We start from the raw sequence: 15588 nt of genomic DNA, 5'->3' as shown, positions 1-15588 counted from the left end.
TTCGGGACATCCTTCCTATGATGAAGACTCGTCACTACCGCTACCTCCCATGCCATGTGCCATATACTTGTCACTATGCATTCACCTGCCATCGGGGAGAGCAAGATGAAGCCATCGAGATGGTCGTGGAGTACCTCAAGGCTCTGGAGGAATCCTTCGACAACCTCGTGGACGATCTTGTGGCTGCCCGCAAGGACTTAGTCTGGAGCAGTCCTGCCTGCAGGAAGGTGCTTCTCCACACGGCACCGCCTCTGACATTCGTCTCGTCTTCAGCCTCTTATGCACCGGCCATTTTGGCCACTGCTCGCCGTCTGCCTACCACTGAGGAGTTCGACCGAGTCATCGCTCCTACTCCAGTCAGAGCTACACCGCCTGCCACACCCGCACTACCGCCTGCCGCACCCGCGCCATCACCGCAGCGCAGTGTTACGTGCCAGGAGCCAGCTAGAGAGGAGGTGGAGGTTGAATCTCCTGCACCTCTGAGTCTTGCCCTCGGCAAGGGAAAGGACATCGTCACCATCTCCGACTGAGAGCGCCGAGTAGCCGCGTGTTATGTCTGCTTGTAAGATGTGTTTTATCTGTACGCTAGTTTGTATTAGTGTGTTCGCTGCATTCCGGAGGAGTGTGCTAGTCTAAATAACATGTCAGGATTGTGTACGCACATCCTGAGTGCTGTATCGTGTGTTTGCTTTTCGCGTGTAAGATTGGTGTTAAGCAGTTCTTCTCCGTGCGAAATCGTTCATGCTTTCTTGAAAAAAATCTTGAGATCTTTTAAATTTTTGCCTTTACAAGATTTTCCTTGTGCCACACAGTCCTTCTCATATGAGTTTGCAAAATAATACCCCAGACTGGAAAAATGTCTCGTCCGTGGACTCGTTCCATGCCCAATCAGCCAGAAGAAGTTTATGGGACACAGACTAGGAACAACTTCACTCAGGGACAGTCCAGTCAGCAGGACAGCGAAGCAGCCTTGTCTCAAGTATGTCGTCTCTTCGAACAAAGCCAGCAACAGCACCAAGAGATGATGAATCACGTCATCAATATGGGAAACCACCGTGAACCCTATCAACCACATTCCAAGTTGTCTGAATTACAGAAGACTCGCCCTTCAACGTTTGCTCACACCGATAGGCCGCTGGAAGCCGATGATTGGCTTCGTGACATCGAGAGAAAGCTGATTATCGCTCAGTGCTCAGACCATGAGAAGGTGCTTTATGCACCACACTACCTTACTGGAGCAGCTGCAGCATGGTGGGAAAACTTCCTATACATGCATCCAAGTGAACACAACATCACCTGGGAAGAATTCAAGGAAGGCTTTCGTGGGGCACACATCCCCAGGAGCATCATAAAAATCAAGAAGCGAGAATTTGACGACCTCAAGCAAAGAGGCATGTCAGTGACAGAATACAACGGTCAGTTTACCCAGCTATCTCGTTATGCCTACGACGAGCACATGACAGAGAACAAGAAGATGGAAAATTCCTGGACGGCCTGGCACCGGCACTAAAATGCCAACTGGTTGTACACACATTCCTGGATTTTAAGACTCTGGTTGACAAGGCCATTACCTTGGAGAATAAGCGCCATAGTCCGGAAGATATCCGTAAGCGAAAGAGGGACAAGATGACTCTTGCTCGCAACAACCGAAGCAAGACTGAGGTTCCAAGGACAGAAGCAAGGAAATCCATGACTACTAATCTAAGGCCAGTCAGACAGTTTCATGCCAGGGACAAGGAGTTCACGTACCGTCCAGGGGTCACATGCTATGCTTGTGGTGAAGAAGGGCACTATGCTAAACAGTGCCCAAAGCCGAGGAACTCGGCCCCCAAGCCAAACAATGGTGGGAATAATCCAGCCCCCAAGCGCAACAATTTCAATCCCAACAACAACCACAGGAAGGGTCACCTGAACCATGTGACCAGGGAAGAAGCGCAGAATGCCCCAGACATCGTGCTCGGTACGTTCCCTGTCAACACAGTACCTGCCACGGTTTTGTTTGATTCTGGAGCTTCCCATTCGTTCGTTTCGAAGAATTTTGTTTTGCAACATGGTTTTCCGATGCTTCCCTTGGAAAAATCGATGATCATCAAGTCCCCTGGAAATAAGCAGATCGCTCAGAGTTACTGCCAAGGAGTGATCACTGAGCTCAAAGGACTAAAATTCCAAGCAAATCTCATCGTGTTGGAAAATAAAGGACTGGATGTCATTTTAGGGATGGACTGGTTGACCACCAACAAAGCATTCATTGACTGTTTCAATCGGACCGTGATACTCACTCACCATCACGGCAAGACAATAAAGGTTACAGCTCAAGAAAGGCCACGGTCACGGCAACCAAAGCTGAACAAAGTGGACATTTAAGAACTGAGAAAAGTTCCAGTGGTATGCGAGTTTCCTGACGTATTTCCTGAAGAACTACCGGGCATGCCACCGGACCGAGAGATAGAGTTCAGCATTGAACTAGCACCTGGCACCACCCCCATCTATAAGAAACCTTATAGAATGGCACCCTCAGAATTGGTGGAGTTGAAGAAGCAGATAAAGGAACTATTGGACAAAGGATTTATTCGAGCCAGCTCCTCACCATGGGCTTCGCCCGTATTATTTGCTAAGAAAAAGGATGGGACACTGAGACTGTGTATAGACTATCGAGCTCTCAATATGGTCACCATCAAGAACAAATATCCGATGCCACGGATAAATGATTTGTTTGACCAGCTCGCACAAGCCAAGGTGTTCTCAAAAATTGATTTGAGATCAGGATACCATCAATTGAAAGTACGGACAGAAGATATCCCTAAAACAGCATTCACCTCCAGATACGGATTATATGAGTTCACAGTGATGCCTTTTGGACTAACGAACGCCCCCGCATATTTCGTCCACCTCATGAACAAAGTGTTCATGAAATTCATGGACAAGTTTGTTGTGGTGTTCATCAACGATATTCTGGTATATTCAAGGACACCAGAAGAGCATGCTGAGCATCTCAGAATTGTCTTGGGAGAATTAAGGAAACACCAGTTGTACGCCAAATTTAGCAAGTGTGAATTTTGGCTAAGGCAAGTTGGTTTCCTAGGCCATATATTGAACCAAGAAGGCGTGGCTGTAGACCCAGAAAAAGTCAAAGCCATACTTGACTGGAAGCCACCCGCCAACGTTACTGATGTGCGGAGTTTCCTGGGAATGGCCGGATATGACAGAAGATTTATTGAAGGATTCTCCACTGTGGCAAAACCAATGACCCAGTTGCTCAAGAAAGACAAGAAGTTTGTATGGACGGAAGCATGCGAGAGAAGCTTCCAAGAGCTTAAGAAGAAGCTAACAACCGCACCGGTCTTAACCGTGCCAGACATACACAAGAGTTTTGAAGAATATTGTGACGCGTCCCGAAAGGGCCTCGGATGTGTGCTGATGCAGGATGGCAAAGTTGTCGCGTATGCTTCCAGGCAGCTACGGAAGCATGAGGAAAACTATCCAACACATGACTTGGAGCTAGCAGCGGTCATCCATGCACTCAACGAGTGGAGGCACTTTCTGTTGGGAAATCATTGTGAAATATATATGGACCATAAGAGCCTTAAATATATTTTCACACAACCGGAGCTAAATTTACGCCAACGACGCTGGTTGGAATTGGTCAAGGACTATGATGTGGGCATTCACTACCATCCAGGGAAAGCAAATGTAGTGGCTGATGCCCTTAGTCGAAACCCCAGCCCGGACAACGACGGTCCGCAAAACTTGAGGCCTGAGTTTCAGCAAGAGTTCGCTAGGCTCAACATGGTGTTAGTCTCTGAGGGCACCGTATCAAATCTGGAAATACAACCCACCATAGTGGAACAAATTAAGAAGGCTCAACAGGGACATCCCAGCATCTAAGGAATAAAGAAGAAAATGAACTTTGGTAAGACTTCAGAGTTCGTCACAGACAGTGAAGGAATATTATGGTACGGAGACAGACTTTGCGTACCTAACATTGAGGAACTCAAGTAACAAATCCGAACCGAAAGCCACACCGCTCCATACTGGATCCATCCTGGAGGAACCAAAATGTACAAAGCCATTCAGGAAAGATTTTGGTGGCACGGCATGAAAAGAGATATAGCCGCATTTATTGCTTGTTGTGATTCATGTCAGCGCATCAAGGCCGAACATCAAAAGCCAGCAGGGCTACTCCAGCCAAACAGGATACCGGAGTGGAAATGGGATGAAATAGGAATGGACTTCATCGTCGGACTACCTCGATCACAACGCGGAAATGACGCCATATGGGTCATCACAGACCGACTAACCAAGGTTGCTCATTTCATTCCCGTGAAGACTACCTACTCCACACAAAGGCTGGCCAAGCTTTATCTCTCCCGTATAGTTTGTTTGCATGGAGTCCCAAAGACTATAATATCCGACCGAGGCACACAATTTGTCTCCAAATTTTGGGATCACCTGCAACAAGCTCTGGGCACGCAGCTAGCTTTCAGTACAGCGTAACACCCTCAGACTGATGGACAAACGGAACGTGTGAACCAAATCCTAGAGGACATGCTGAGAGCTTGTGTACTCACCTATGGATCTAGTTGGGAAGAAAGTTTGCCGTATGCCGAGTTTGCTTACAACAACAGTTACCAAGCCAGCTTACAAATGGCACCCTTTGAAGCATTGTACGGACGGAGGTGTCGTACCCCACTGAATTGGTCAGAAATAGGTGACAGCCGTATCTTCGGCCCAGACATGCTTAAAGAGGCCGAGGAGAAAGTTAAGCAGATCAGGGACAGACTCAAGACAGCGCAAAGCCGACAAAAGAGCTACTACGATCAAAAACATCGTGAGGTCAGCTTTGAACCCGGTGATTCCGTATACCTACGAGTGTCTCCTATGAGGGGCCTGCAACGGTTCAAAATTAAGGGGAAGCTAGCCCCGAGATTTATCGGACCATTCTGTATAGAGCCACGAAGAGGCACAGTGGCCTACAAACTAGACTTACCCAAGGAGCTGTTAGACGTCCATGACGTGTTCCATGTCTCACAATTGAGAAAATGTGTAAGTAACCCGGAGAAGCATGTACCTCATGAAAGCATTGATATACAACCAGACCTCACCTACTGAGAGAGGCCAGTAAAGATTTTGGAAGAGTCTGAAAGGAGGACCCGTCAGAAAACAACAAAAAATTTCAAAGTTCAGTGGAGTAACCACACTGAGGATGAAGCTACATGGGAAAGGGAAGATTTTCTCCAAGCAGAGTATCCATATCTATTCAAGGATCAGCTGAAATCTCGAGGAGGAGATTTTTCCTAAGGGGGTAGGTGTTGTGACACCCAAAATTTTACTTGGCCTTTTCAAAAAATTTATTTGACTTGAGGGAGGTGATTTAAAATTTTTTCTTCAAAAGAACCCTCCCTTTCAAAATATTTTCTTTATGTCAAGAGTTTTATTTGGTTTCACCCAAGACTTGATTTTGGTCTTGGAGATTCTTTCTTTTTATTTGAACTCAAACCAAAATATTTCTCTCTTGGAAAAAAATGTCTTTTGACAATTCCTTTCAAAAGCCCTATAGCTTTTGGAATGATCTTTTTCCACTATCAACAAATCTCTCTTGCCATGACCTATCTGCAAATCCTCTTCCACAAACCTTTCCCCACCTTTGGATCATGATGTACCTCAACTACAGCAAGTTGAACCTCTCTATATTTTTATTTTCCATTTATATCTTATCAAAAACAATTTCTGCCTTCTATTCTAGCTCTTGGAGATTTACAAAGGAGCTACTCTTTCTGTTTTGATTTTTGCCTCCAAACCAACTTCCCTAGATAGTCCTTTGAACCCTCAACCTAGATCAATGAAGATCCACTGGTCTCCATTTCAAAGTTTTCAAACTATACTTGCTGCAAGTTTGGACCAGATTTGCCAAATTTGATAAAATTCATTCAAATCCTTCTCCAAAAATTCTGAGAAAAATCAGGCAGCCTCTGGGTGCATTGAGAGGTCACCTCACCAAGTCCCAGCTCCATGAAAAATTTTCTTCACACCTTATCATTTCATCGAACACCTTCAGAGTACTGTCAATATCATGTTCAGTGAAATTCAGTGAACAGTGTCTGAACCACTGTCGTTTCTTCAGTGTACGTTGCCGATCTCACCAGTGCCCCGGCGTCGCCGTGTTTCCTGTCCCCTACCCCTTGTCCTCTGCACCGCACGAGCGCCTGGATGCTTGCGGGCGTCGGTGACGAGCAGGAGGAGGTGCGCCGCCCCGTGACCGACGCCAGCGGCGGCTTTGCGGCCGCGAGGAAGAAGCACAGCGTAGACGGCACTGGCCAGCGCCGCCCAAGCCACCAGAGGCCGCCGCGTGGTCTTCCACTCCCCCATGCGCGCTGCCACCCTCGTCGTGAACTGCTAGGCGCGGAGCGCGCTCTCTGCCGCCGCCGTGCCAGTACGGCGACCCCGACGAAGACCGCCGCCATTACGCCATGCCCGACCGAGTTTAGCAGTGGAACGGGACCAGTAACTCCCACTGATGCTGCCTGGCCACCTAAACCCCCTGCCAATCCACTGCCTCGCCGTAATTGCTCGCCGGAGATTCTCCGTTCATGGCCACCCCCTCGAGCCGCCTATAAATAGAGGCCCCGAGATCCAGCTAGTACCCACACCACCTCTGCACTCCACCAAGACCCCGCCTAGCCACTGGAAGAGCCCCGAGGAAGTCTCCTTCCTCAACTCCGGCTGCCGCGTCCCGCCACGGGATCCAGCTCGATTCGCTCCCGTGCGTGCACCTCTGCCTCCCATCTCTTGCCAGTAGCTCTCTAGTGCATCCCTCCTTCTGACCCGTGCTTCAATTCGAGGTTTGCAGCACACCACCGGAGTTCCCCGCCATCGCCCGAGCCGCCGTCCGCCGGAGAAAGTGTCGCCGTCGACGTGGTGCACCCTAACGCCCAAGTCCACCACCCACCGACGCGGAAGGGCACGCTGATACTCTTGGTACACTCCGATCTCCTGGACTCGTCGTGGTTCGACGCCGGCGACCACCGCAGCCTTCGGGCGCCGGCGAGGTTTTTCAAACCTGACATGTGGACCCCCCACGTCAGCCTCTCTTCTTTCACCCCCAAAGCGTTTTCTGTTGGCGCCTTCGGGCAGAGTACATTTTCTCTGTGGGCTGGCGCGTTTCTATTCGAACCGTTTTCGGTTTTCTCTGTTAAACCCCTGGAACTTTTCTGTTTCATTACAGATGAGTCCCTGGACAGAAACCCTTATAACTTTTTAATAAAAAGTGATTTTTGAGTGATTCTTTTTCTGACAGTCTTATAATTTTGTCTAGTTTTTTATGGGATTTATTTGAAAAAAATTTGGAACAACTTTTATGCACGCGTTGGTTTTCACGTTAGTATGCATTTTCGCTATACCGTAGGTTCCGGAAGAGGTGACGGAGCCGCGAACTTCGCCGAGCTAGACTCCGACTTCTCCGAACCAGGCAAGAATGTTTGAACCTTTGATATGATAGGTGTTTTGCATGTTTGCGTGAAAGGTTGTGCATGGCATATGAGTATCGGTGAGTATCTCGTTGCACGTGAGGCAACTACCCGTGTGTTCCAAAGTTACTGTGATCTCTGATGAGAGATGGCCTAGTCATGTGGTGACATGAAGGGCAGTAAGGTGATACTGTTGTAGCATGCCAGCCTTACGTCATCCGATACTTTTCGACGTCAACGTGGACGTTGTCACGTTATCGTTCTTCCCCCTTCCGTGCTACCACTTGTTTTCTGCCAGAATGCGGTTTAGTAAGTTGGTAACCTCTTTCCGTGTACACACCAAACAGAGGGGCCGGGATGATGGTTCCATGGCCCTGGATTAAAGCCAGTCATCCGGTCAGGGGGCATGGGTGTTTCCGGTTGGGACCGAGAGGGGGGCACCCCTTAGAGCGCGCGTATAGAAATTTTGATCCCATGCTACGCGAGGTTGTAGCCTCCCCGTCTCAAGGTTTTCTTGGATGTTGCCGAGGGTGATTCCTGGCTTCGGAATGTTGAATGGGTGTGTACTGGTTAGATGCATTCCTTCCAAAACACCGTAAACGGAACTAGTCCCCGTGACTACTGAAATCCGTTGGCTGTGGTTAAAGTACAAACTCTGCAGAGTCAAATCCTTCCGAGTCATCGTATCCATGGTCAAGTATCGTGATCAGTGTATCCATATCTATGTCTAGTCCTCGTGGTATTATCCTCAGTAACCAAACTTGAGTGGTAAACTTAGTTAAACATTTTTCCTAAGGATGGACTAACCCCTGTTATTTATCTCATGCTTGATTATTCCTTGGTTGTGATTTAAATCCTTGAGCTACTAAGATATTAAGTTATGAAGCCCTTTATGTGATGTCGCTCAGACGTCCGACTGTGGCATGTTTGTTATTTACTTTCGATATAAGCCCTTTATGTGATGTCGCTCAGACGTCCGACTGTGGCATGTTTGTTTTTTACTTTTGATATAAGCCCTTTATGTGATGTCGCTTAGACGTCCGACTGTGGCACTTATGTTATTTACTTTTGATATAAGCCCTTTCTGCGATGTCGCTCAGACGTCCGACTGTGGCACGCACTATCTTTTATTTTCAATTATAAGCCCTTTATGTGGTGTCGCCCTGACGCCCGACTGCGGCATTGTTATTATTGCATTTTCCTCTCGAGGAGTCATTCAGACCCTCGTTTGGCACCCAGTATTTAATTTGGGAGTTCGGGAGGACTACCGCCCGACTTCTCTTTTATTTCCCATACATTATTGTCTCGATGTTTGAATGCACTTGTTAACTTGTTCATATGCTCCATGCTTACATTTGTTATATCTTATGTCCGAACTGTCTTGCGAGTACTTTCATAGTACTCACCTGGCTTGTTGATTTGGCCAGATGTTGACGAAGGCGATCTCTTGGATGAAGAGTTTGATAGTGCGTCCGACGCCTAGAGGAGTCCCAGTCAGTCCCGTGCGATCCTGGATACTGGTCACTTGTATTATATACGCTTCCGCCACCCGCAATAAGTCTCCTCGAGCCTCACTCCGACACTCGAAGAGTTGTTAGTTTTTCAGGAGTCATATCACCCACATCGCGGTGATATTTCCACCACCGCTATTATCGTGAGTTAGTAGTTATGCCACCCTATCCGCCGTTATGTTTTATCGGTGTACATTTAATAAATTGTTGAGCAGTCTCCGCTCAACCTTGTATTATATTCAGTACTCCTGGTATTTTTCTTCTGTGACCAAGATATTGTCTACCAGTGAGAAGGAATTCTTCTTTACTGGTCCGTAAAAGGGATTGGTCCCTCAATAAATATTTTATTGAAAAACCGGTCGTGACACACACCCAGCACACCGCCCCCCAAAAAAACATGGGTGCTCTTCTTCCTCCTCACCCCACCCACCTCACTTCAGCTCGCTCCACTCGTACCCCCAAATTCCTCACCTCACTCCTACAGAAAATCCCAGCTCCCCTTCAAATCCGTGAGCGCGACGCGACACCCTCGAGAAAAATGGAGTCGGCTGACCCCAGCGCCAAGAAGATGAGGCTCCCGCCAGCGGCGACGCCTGTTGTAGATCCCGCACCCGGCAGCGCGGGGAGAAGCGGCGACCCCGCCCCACCAGATCCCAGGAACCCGTAGAATCTCGATGGACCGCATCAGCGATCTCCCGGACGCCGTCCTTGGGGAGATCATCTCGCTTCTCCCCACCAAGGATTTCTGCCGCACCAAAGTCCTCTCAATTCGGTTGCGCCCTCTATGGCGCGCCGTGCCCCTTAATCTCGACCGTCGTCAGCATCTCTCTTCAATGATTTTGAAATCACCAAAGCCATCATCTCCTCCCACCAGGGCTCCGTTCAAAGCCTTTGCATCCCGTCATGCTACCTGAGCAAGCATACTATGCCCTGCACGGTGGACGCCTTGCTGAAATCCCCTGAATTCACAGAACTACAACTGCTTGAGTTATACTATTCCCCTGGAAATCACATACCACATACCGAACGCCATGTACTTGTGCCCTCAGCACCGATGTCCATCTCGCAGTTTTCCTCCTCTCTCCACACCGCCACCTTTGCGCTGTGCTACCTACCAGACAATCTGGTACTAAACCTTCGACTCCCATTTCTCAAGAAACGTTCACTTGTGTGGGTTCGTATATCGGAGGCCTCATTGCACAGCATCATCCACTCCAGTTGCCCTGCCCTTGAGTGCTTGGTGCTTGTTTTCACAGTTAGAATCGGTTGTCTCCAAATAAAGTCGCCTAACCTTGTAAGAATTGGAATTTCTTTTGACGAAAGGCAGCTCATCATCCAAGATGCCCCTTCACTTCAAAGGTCGATCCTTGATTCTAGTTATTCACCGTTGCAAATAACTGTCCCCTCTGCGCCTAAACTGGAGACCTTGGATGTTATACATGATCTCTGTGCTCATTTCAATATGGTGTTTGGCTCCACAATTCTTTTGGTACTTTATATTATCATCTACACTTGTAACCATAAGCTGCATTTTAAGTTTCTGCGCATAAGTTATATATCATCTTGGAGTACACTATGTTCTATGCTCAATGAAGAGTATCTCCATGGATGGCCTATCAATGGTGCTGGATTCTGTCAAGATCTTATATATCCAAATGAATAGTTTTGATCTGAACAAGATTATTGGCTTGCTGCAATGCTTTCCATGTCTGGATAAATTGTATATAAAGGTGATAATTTCACGCACATTGGAAGCCCGCATATGGTGTACTAGAATTAACCGTTCAGCTGTTGCTCTTTCGACACTCTTTTTTTAGACCTTAACTGTTTTCAATCTTCATGTTTATTTAGGCAACAGGACGGGGTAAGAAAGTTATAACCAATCGGTGGATTCGTAAGCATCGGGATTTTCTCACTTCTCATGAGATTCAATTGAAGACAATAACGCTAGAACGATATGTAGCCAACCGTGCAAACACTAGATTTGTCACATTCTTCCTACTGAATGCTAGGTTACTATTGTCCATCAGGCTTAAGTGTATCAGCAGCATGGTTTTGATAGATGGGTATGTGGAAGAGCAAAAAAATGGAGTTTCAGGTGTGCAAAAGAGCTTCTGAATGTGCCGGGCTTCTATTTACAACATATTGTGGTCATAATCCAGTAAATTTTACGACCCAGGATGTTCATTCTATGGACCTGACCGATCCATTTGACTGTGACTGCCGAAAACAGTGCTGGAGTTAGATGTCGTTGCCCTTCTCAACCTGGGTTTTTTTGTAAACCTGATGAACAATTAACCCTCGTGCTTTTGTATAGTTTGTAAGATGGAATTAGAGGTTCTTGCCCTTTTCAACTGGCTGTGACTATCATATTTTCTTTGAAATAAGGCAAATGGCTTGCCAGTCATTTAATTTAGAGTGAAATAGTGCAACAACTAACAAATCCCAACCAAGGGAAATAACATCACTCTCGTCGGCTCCTTGAGCTCACTGTGCATTATAGAAGCCAAGTGATTAGCCCCCACCAGCACCCACAAACTTATTTTGAACTAGCACATCAAATGGGTTGTAAATTTTCATAGGAAAGGCTGCATGACCGTGACAGATTTGGATTCTGACATTTGGGACCCGTGAGGAAATAGCCTATCCAAGGTGGTGTCGACTTACTAGCCAGTCAACAAACGAGTCTGCCTACCAGCCGTTGGATTGACATCCAACATCTGTCGTGCATCTTCTATATCTTGTCTTATTCTTCCTCCAGCCACCCAAACCAAACCACCCAGTTGGCTCCGCCTTCTCCCGCCTCCCATGGCTGGCTGCGCCTCCGCCGCCCTACCGTACGTACCCTCCAACATTGGCCAGTCCCTACCTCTATTCCCCCACACGTCCTGTTATTCTCCGGCGACGTCAGCCCCGACACGCACCCGTACCCGAACCAGTCAACCCTTGTACTCCCCTCCACCTATGACTGGACCGGCGCATCTTCCACGGCTCCTGTTCGTTCCATCCGAGGCCTCGCCATCATCCTCCGCCTTGCGGCCTCGGTTCGCTGGCCGTGCGCGGTGCGCCGCCCTCTTGCGTTGTCAATGTCGTCAACAACCGAGAGGAACAAGGAGATGACTGTACATGGAGAGGATGACAGTAGGGACCCACCAGCATCATGGCAGTATGCAAGCAAGTGCCTCTATATTACAAGCCCAAATATATGGTTCCTCCTATTGGTTGGACATCTGGGGCTCACGCCATTGCCAACGTAGTCAATAAACGAGAGAATTACACTACGAGCGGCTGACACCAGGGTCCCAGGAGGTCGCGCAGTTTCGTTTAGGAACAAGCAGTTGTTATTTATACTAGTTTTAGTGACGGATCAGGGTAACAACGGGGCTGTGCGGGGGCTGTGGCCCGTCTAGCCAGGGTTTTATTTATGTTTACCACATCATGAGCCTAGTTGTGTTTTTTTCTTGCTGAAAATGGCTAGCCCAGTTCTATTTTTTAAAGAAATACCCAAATGAGGCCTACATGCTTTATCAGCCCTACTGGGCAGCAAATCTTTCAAGACAAGGAGAGTTTCATTCGGTTTGCCTAGAAATGGGCTGTACATTTTTAAAACACATCAAACCGGGAATTAGTTTCAATTTTTTTTCATTACAAGATTTTAAATTCCATTGATTTTTATGCTTGGACAATTATTTGGATTTTATATTTATATAAATTATTTTTCAAAATAGTTTGAATGTGAATCGATATTTCGGGATTAAAAATAGTTGACTGCACTGAAATATGCAAATTTTCGTATACTTTTTAACCGTGGCCACAATATGGGGTGTAATGCTAACAAAAAGAAGATGGGCTCCAAAAAAATTCTTAAGAATTAGCAAATGGGTTGTACATTATTAGAAATAACGGCAGATGGGTTGTATGCTGTTTTCCACAGATTTGAGGCTGACTTGTGCGCCTACTACAGGTTGACGCGTATGCTTTCCTAAAATAAGGTTGACGCAGAAGCAACGCCGTGTCAACTTAGTCAACACACGAGAGCGGTGACTATTGGATGTCCTTCCAACGGCTATCGTGCTTCTTCAATCTCTGCTCTTCCTGCCCCAACCGCTCAAACAAGTGCCAGCGGGACTGCCTGCTCCCTCCTCCCACGGCCGGCTATGCTGCCGCGCAGGCCTCACCACCCCACCGTACTCCCATCGCTGGCCTAGCCATCCCTCTACTCACCCACACCTGCTGTTATTCTCCGGGGACGGCAGTCAAACCAGTATACCCTCGTACTCCTCCCCGTGGGAAACAACTGCCGAGTCTTCCCTGGCTCCATGTCGTTCCCTTCCTAGGCCTCGCCGTCGTCCACCGCCCTGGTGCTCTTGGCACGGCCTAGTCAACGTGGTTAATGAATGACATCCATCGGAAGTGGACTGTACGTGGAGAGGCTGACAGCTGGGTCCACGGCCACACGCAAGGAAATGCCTCCTTATTACGCGCAAAATAATGATTCCTTCACCTGACAGCTAGGACCCACGGGAAGGGCTTCTGTATTTCGCGAAAAAATCGTTCCCCCCGCTGACAGGTCAGACCCACCAGCTATATCTTCGCACGCAAGGAAGTGCCTCCTTATTACGCACAAAAAATGAATACCCGCCTGCTAGATGGGACCCACTATAGTGGGTGACTGACTTGTGGGCCTACTAAGTTGATGGGGACGGAGGGCTTTGTCAACTTAGTCAATATGAATGATTCTAGCTCCAGTGACCGTACGATGTCCATCCAACGGCCATAGTGCTTCTTCAACCTCTGCTCTTCTTGCTCCAGCAGCCCAAAGTAGCGCTGGTCGTGCTGCCTGCTCCTGCCTCCCGTGGCCGGCTCTGCTGCCGTGGAGGCCTCACCGCCCCCATACTACTCCCACCGCTAGCCAGGCCATCCCTCCACTCATCCACACCCCCTGTTATTCTACGGTGACGGCAGCCTCACACCGCAGCCGAACCAGTGAACCCTCGTACTCCTCTCCGCGTGGGCATCCACTGCCGCGTCTTCCCCGACTCCGCGTCGTCCCCTTCCTAAGCCTCGCCGTCGTCCACCGCCGTGGTGCTCCCGGTGCGGCGTAGTCAATGTGGTCAACGACCGACTTACATCGGAACAGTACTGTAGTGGACAGGCTGACAGCTGGGTCCACGGCAGCCATAAGGAATTGGCTCCTTATTACGCGGAAAATAATTATTCCTCCACCTGACAGCGGGGACCCATCGGACGGGCCACCATATTTGGCGAAAAAAATGTTTCCCCCTGACTGCTGGGACCCACCGGACGGGCCACCGTATTTCGCGAAAAAATATCCACCCCGCTGTCAGCTCGGACCCACCGGAAGTGCCTCCTTATTACGCACAAAAAAATGAATACTCCCCTGCTAGTTGGGACTCACCTTGGTGGGAGTCTGAGTTGTGGGCCTACTAAATTGACGGGGACGGAGGGTTTTGTCAACTTAGTCAATATGAACGATTCTAGCTCCTGTGACCATATGATGTCCATCAAACGGCCGTAGTGCTTCTTCAACCTCTGGTCTTCTTGCTCCAGCCGCCCAAACCAGCACCGGTCTTGCCACGTGCTCCTGCCCCCCGTGGCCGGCTGTGATGCCGCGGAGGCCTCACCGCCCCCTACTACTCTCACCGCTAGCCAGGCCATCCCTCTACTCACCCACACCCCCTGTTATTCTGCGGCGACGGCAGCCTCACACCGCAGCCAAACCAGTGAACCCTCATACTCCTCTACGCGTGGGCATCCACTGCCGCGTCTTCCCCGGCTCCGCGTCGTCCCCTTCTTAGGCCTCGCCGTCGTCCACCGCCCTGGTGCTCTCGGCACGGCGTGGTCAACGTGGTCAAGGAACGGCTTCCATCGGACGTGGACTATACATGGAGAGGCTGACAGCTGGGTCCACGGCGGCAGCAAGGAAGTGCCTCCTTATTACGCGGAAAATAATGATTCGTCCACCTGACAGCATGGACCCACCGGACGGGCAACTATATTTCGCGAAAAAAACGTTCCCCCTGACTGTTGGGTCCTACCAGCTACATCTTCGCACGCGAGGAAGTGCGTCCGAGCAAAAAAACAATTCGCCCCCCTGACTGCTGGGCCCACTAGCTACATCTTCGCACGCAAGGAAGTGCCTGAAAGTCGGGACCCACCTGGTCGAAGCGTACGTAGTGTTGTCATTCTGGTCACGAATGTGTACGTACATACTGGTCGATGTAGAGGCGCGCACATGTCGTAGTAGAGGCGCACACGTAGCATGTACACGTATGTACAGCGACCAATGTGCAAGAAAGAAAATACGGCCACGTATGTACATACGGGCAGGGTCTCGAACGCCTACTCACGCATACGTACGGCTAGGGCTCGTGTACATGGCTGGGTCGGAATGCAGAAACAACATCGTCATCGTGTTCATGGGGAGCCAACCGGCTGGGTCAAAACGGAAAGCGTCGTCGTGTTCATCGGGAGGGCTTGGACGGAACAGCCAATGGAAACGAGGCCTGGCGTACCGCAGAATGGAGGAAACGGCCTTGTGTTCGACCGGCCAAGTTCGAAACGGGATCATGTTCATCGGGAGGGGTCTGGCG

This window comes from Triticum aestivum, chromosome 5D (genome assembly GCF_018294505.1).
Source record: "Triticum aestivum cultivar Chinese Spring chromosome 5D, IWGSC CS RefSeq v2.1, whole genome shotgun sequence".
In the NCBI taxonomy this organism is placed as follows: domain Eukaryota; kingdom Viridiplantae; phylum Streptophyta; class Magnoliopsida; order Poales; family Poaceae; genus Triticum; species Triticum aestivum.
Note: the sequence above shows the minus strand (reverse complement) of the source record.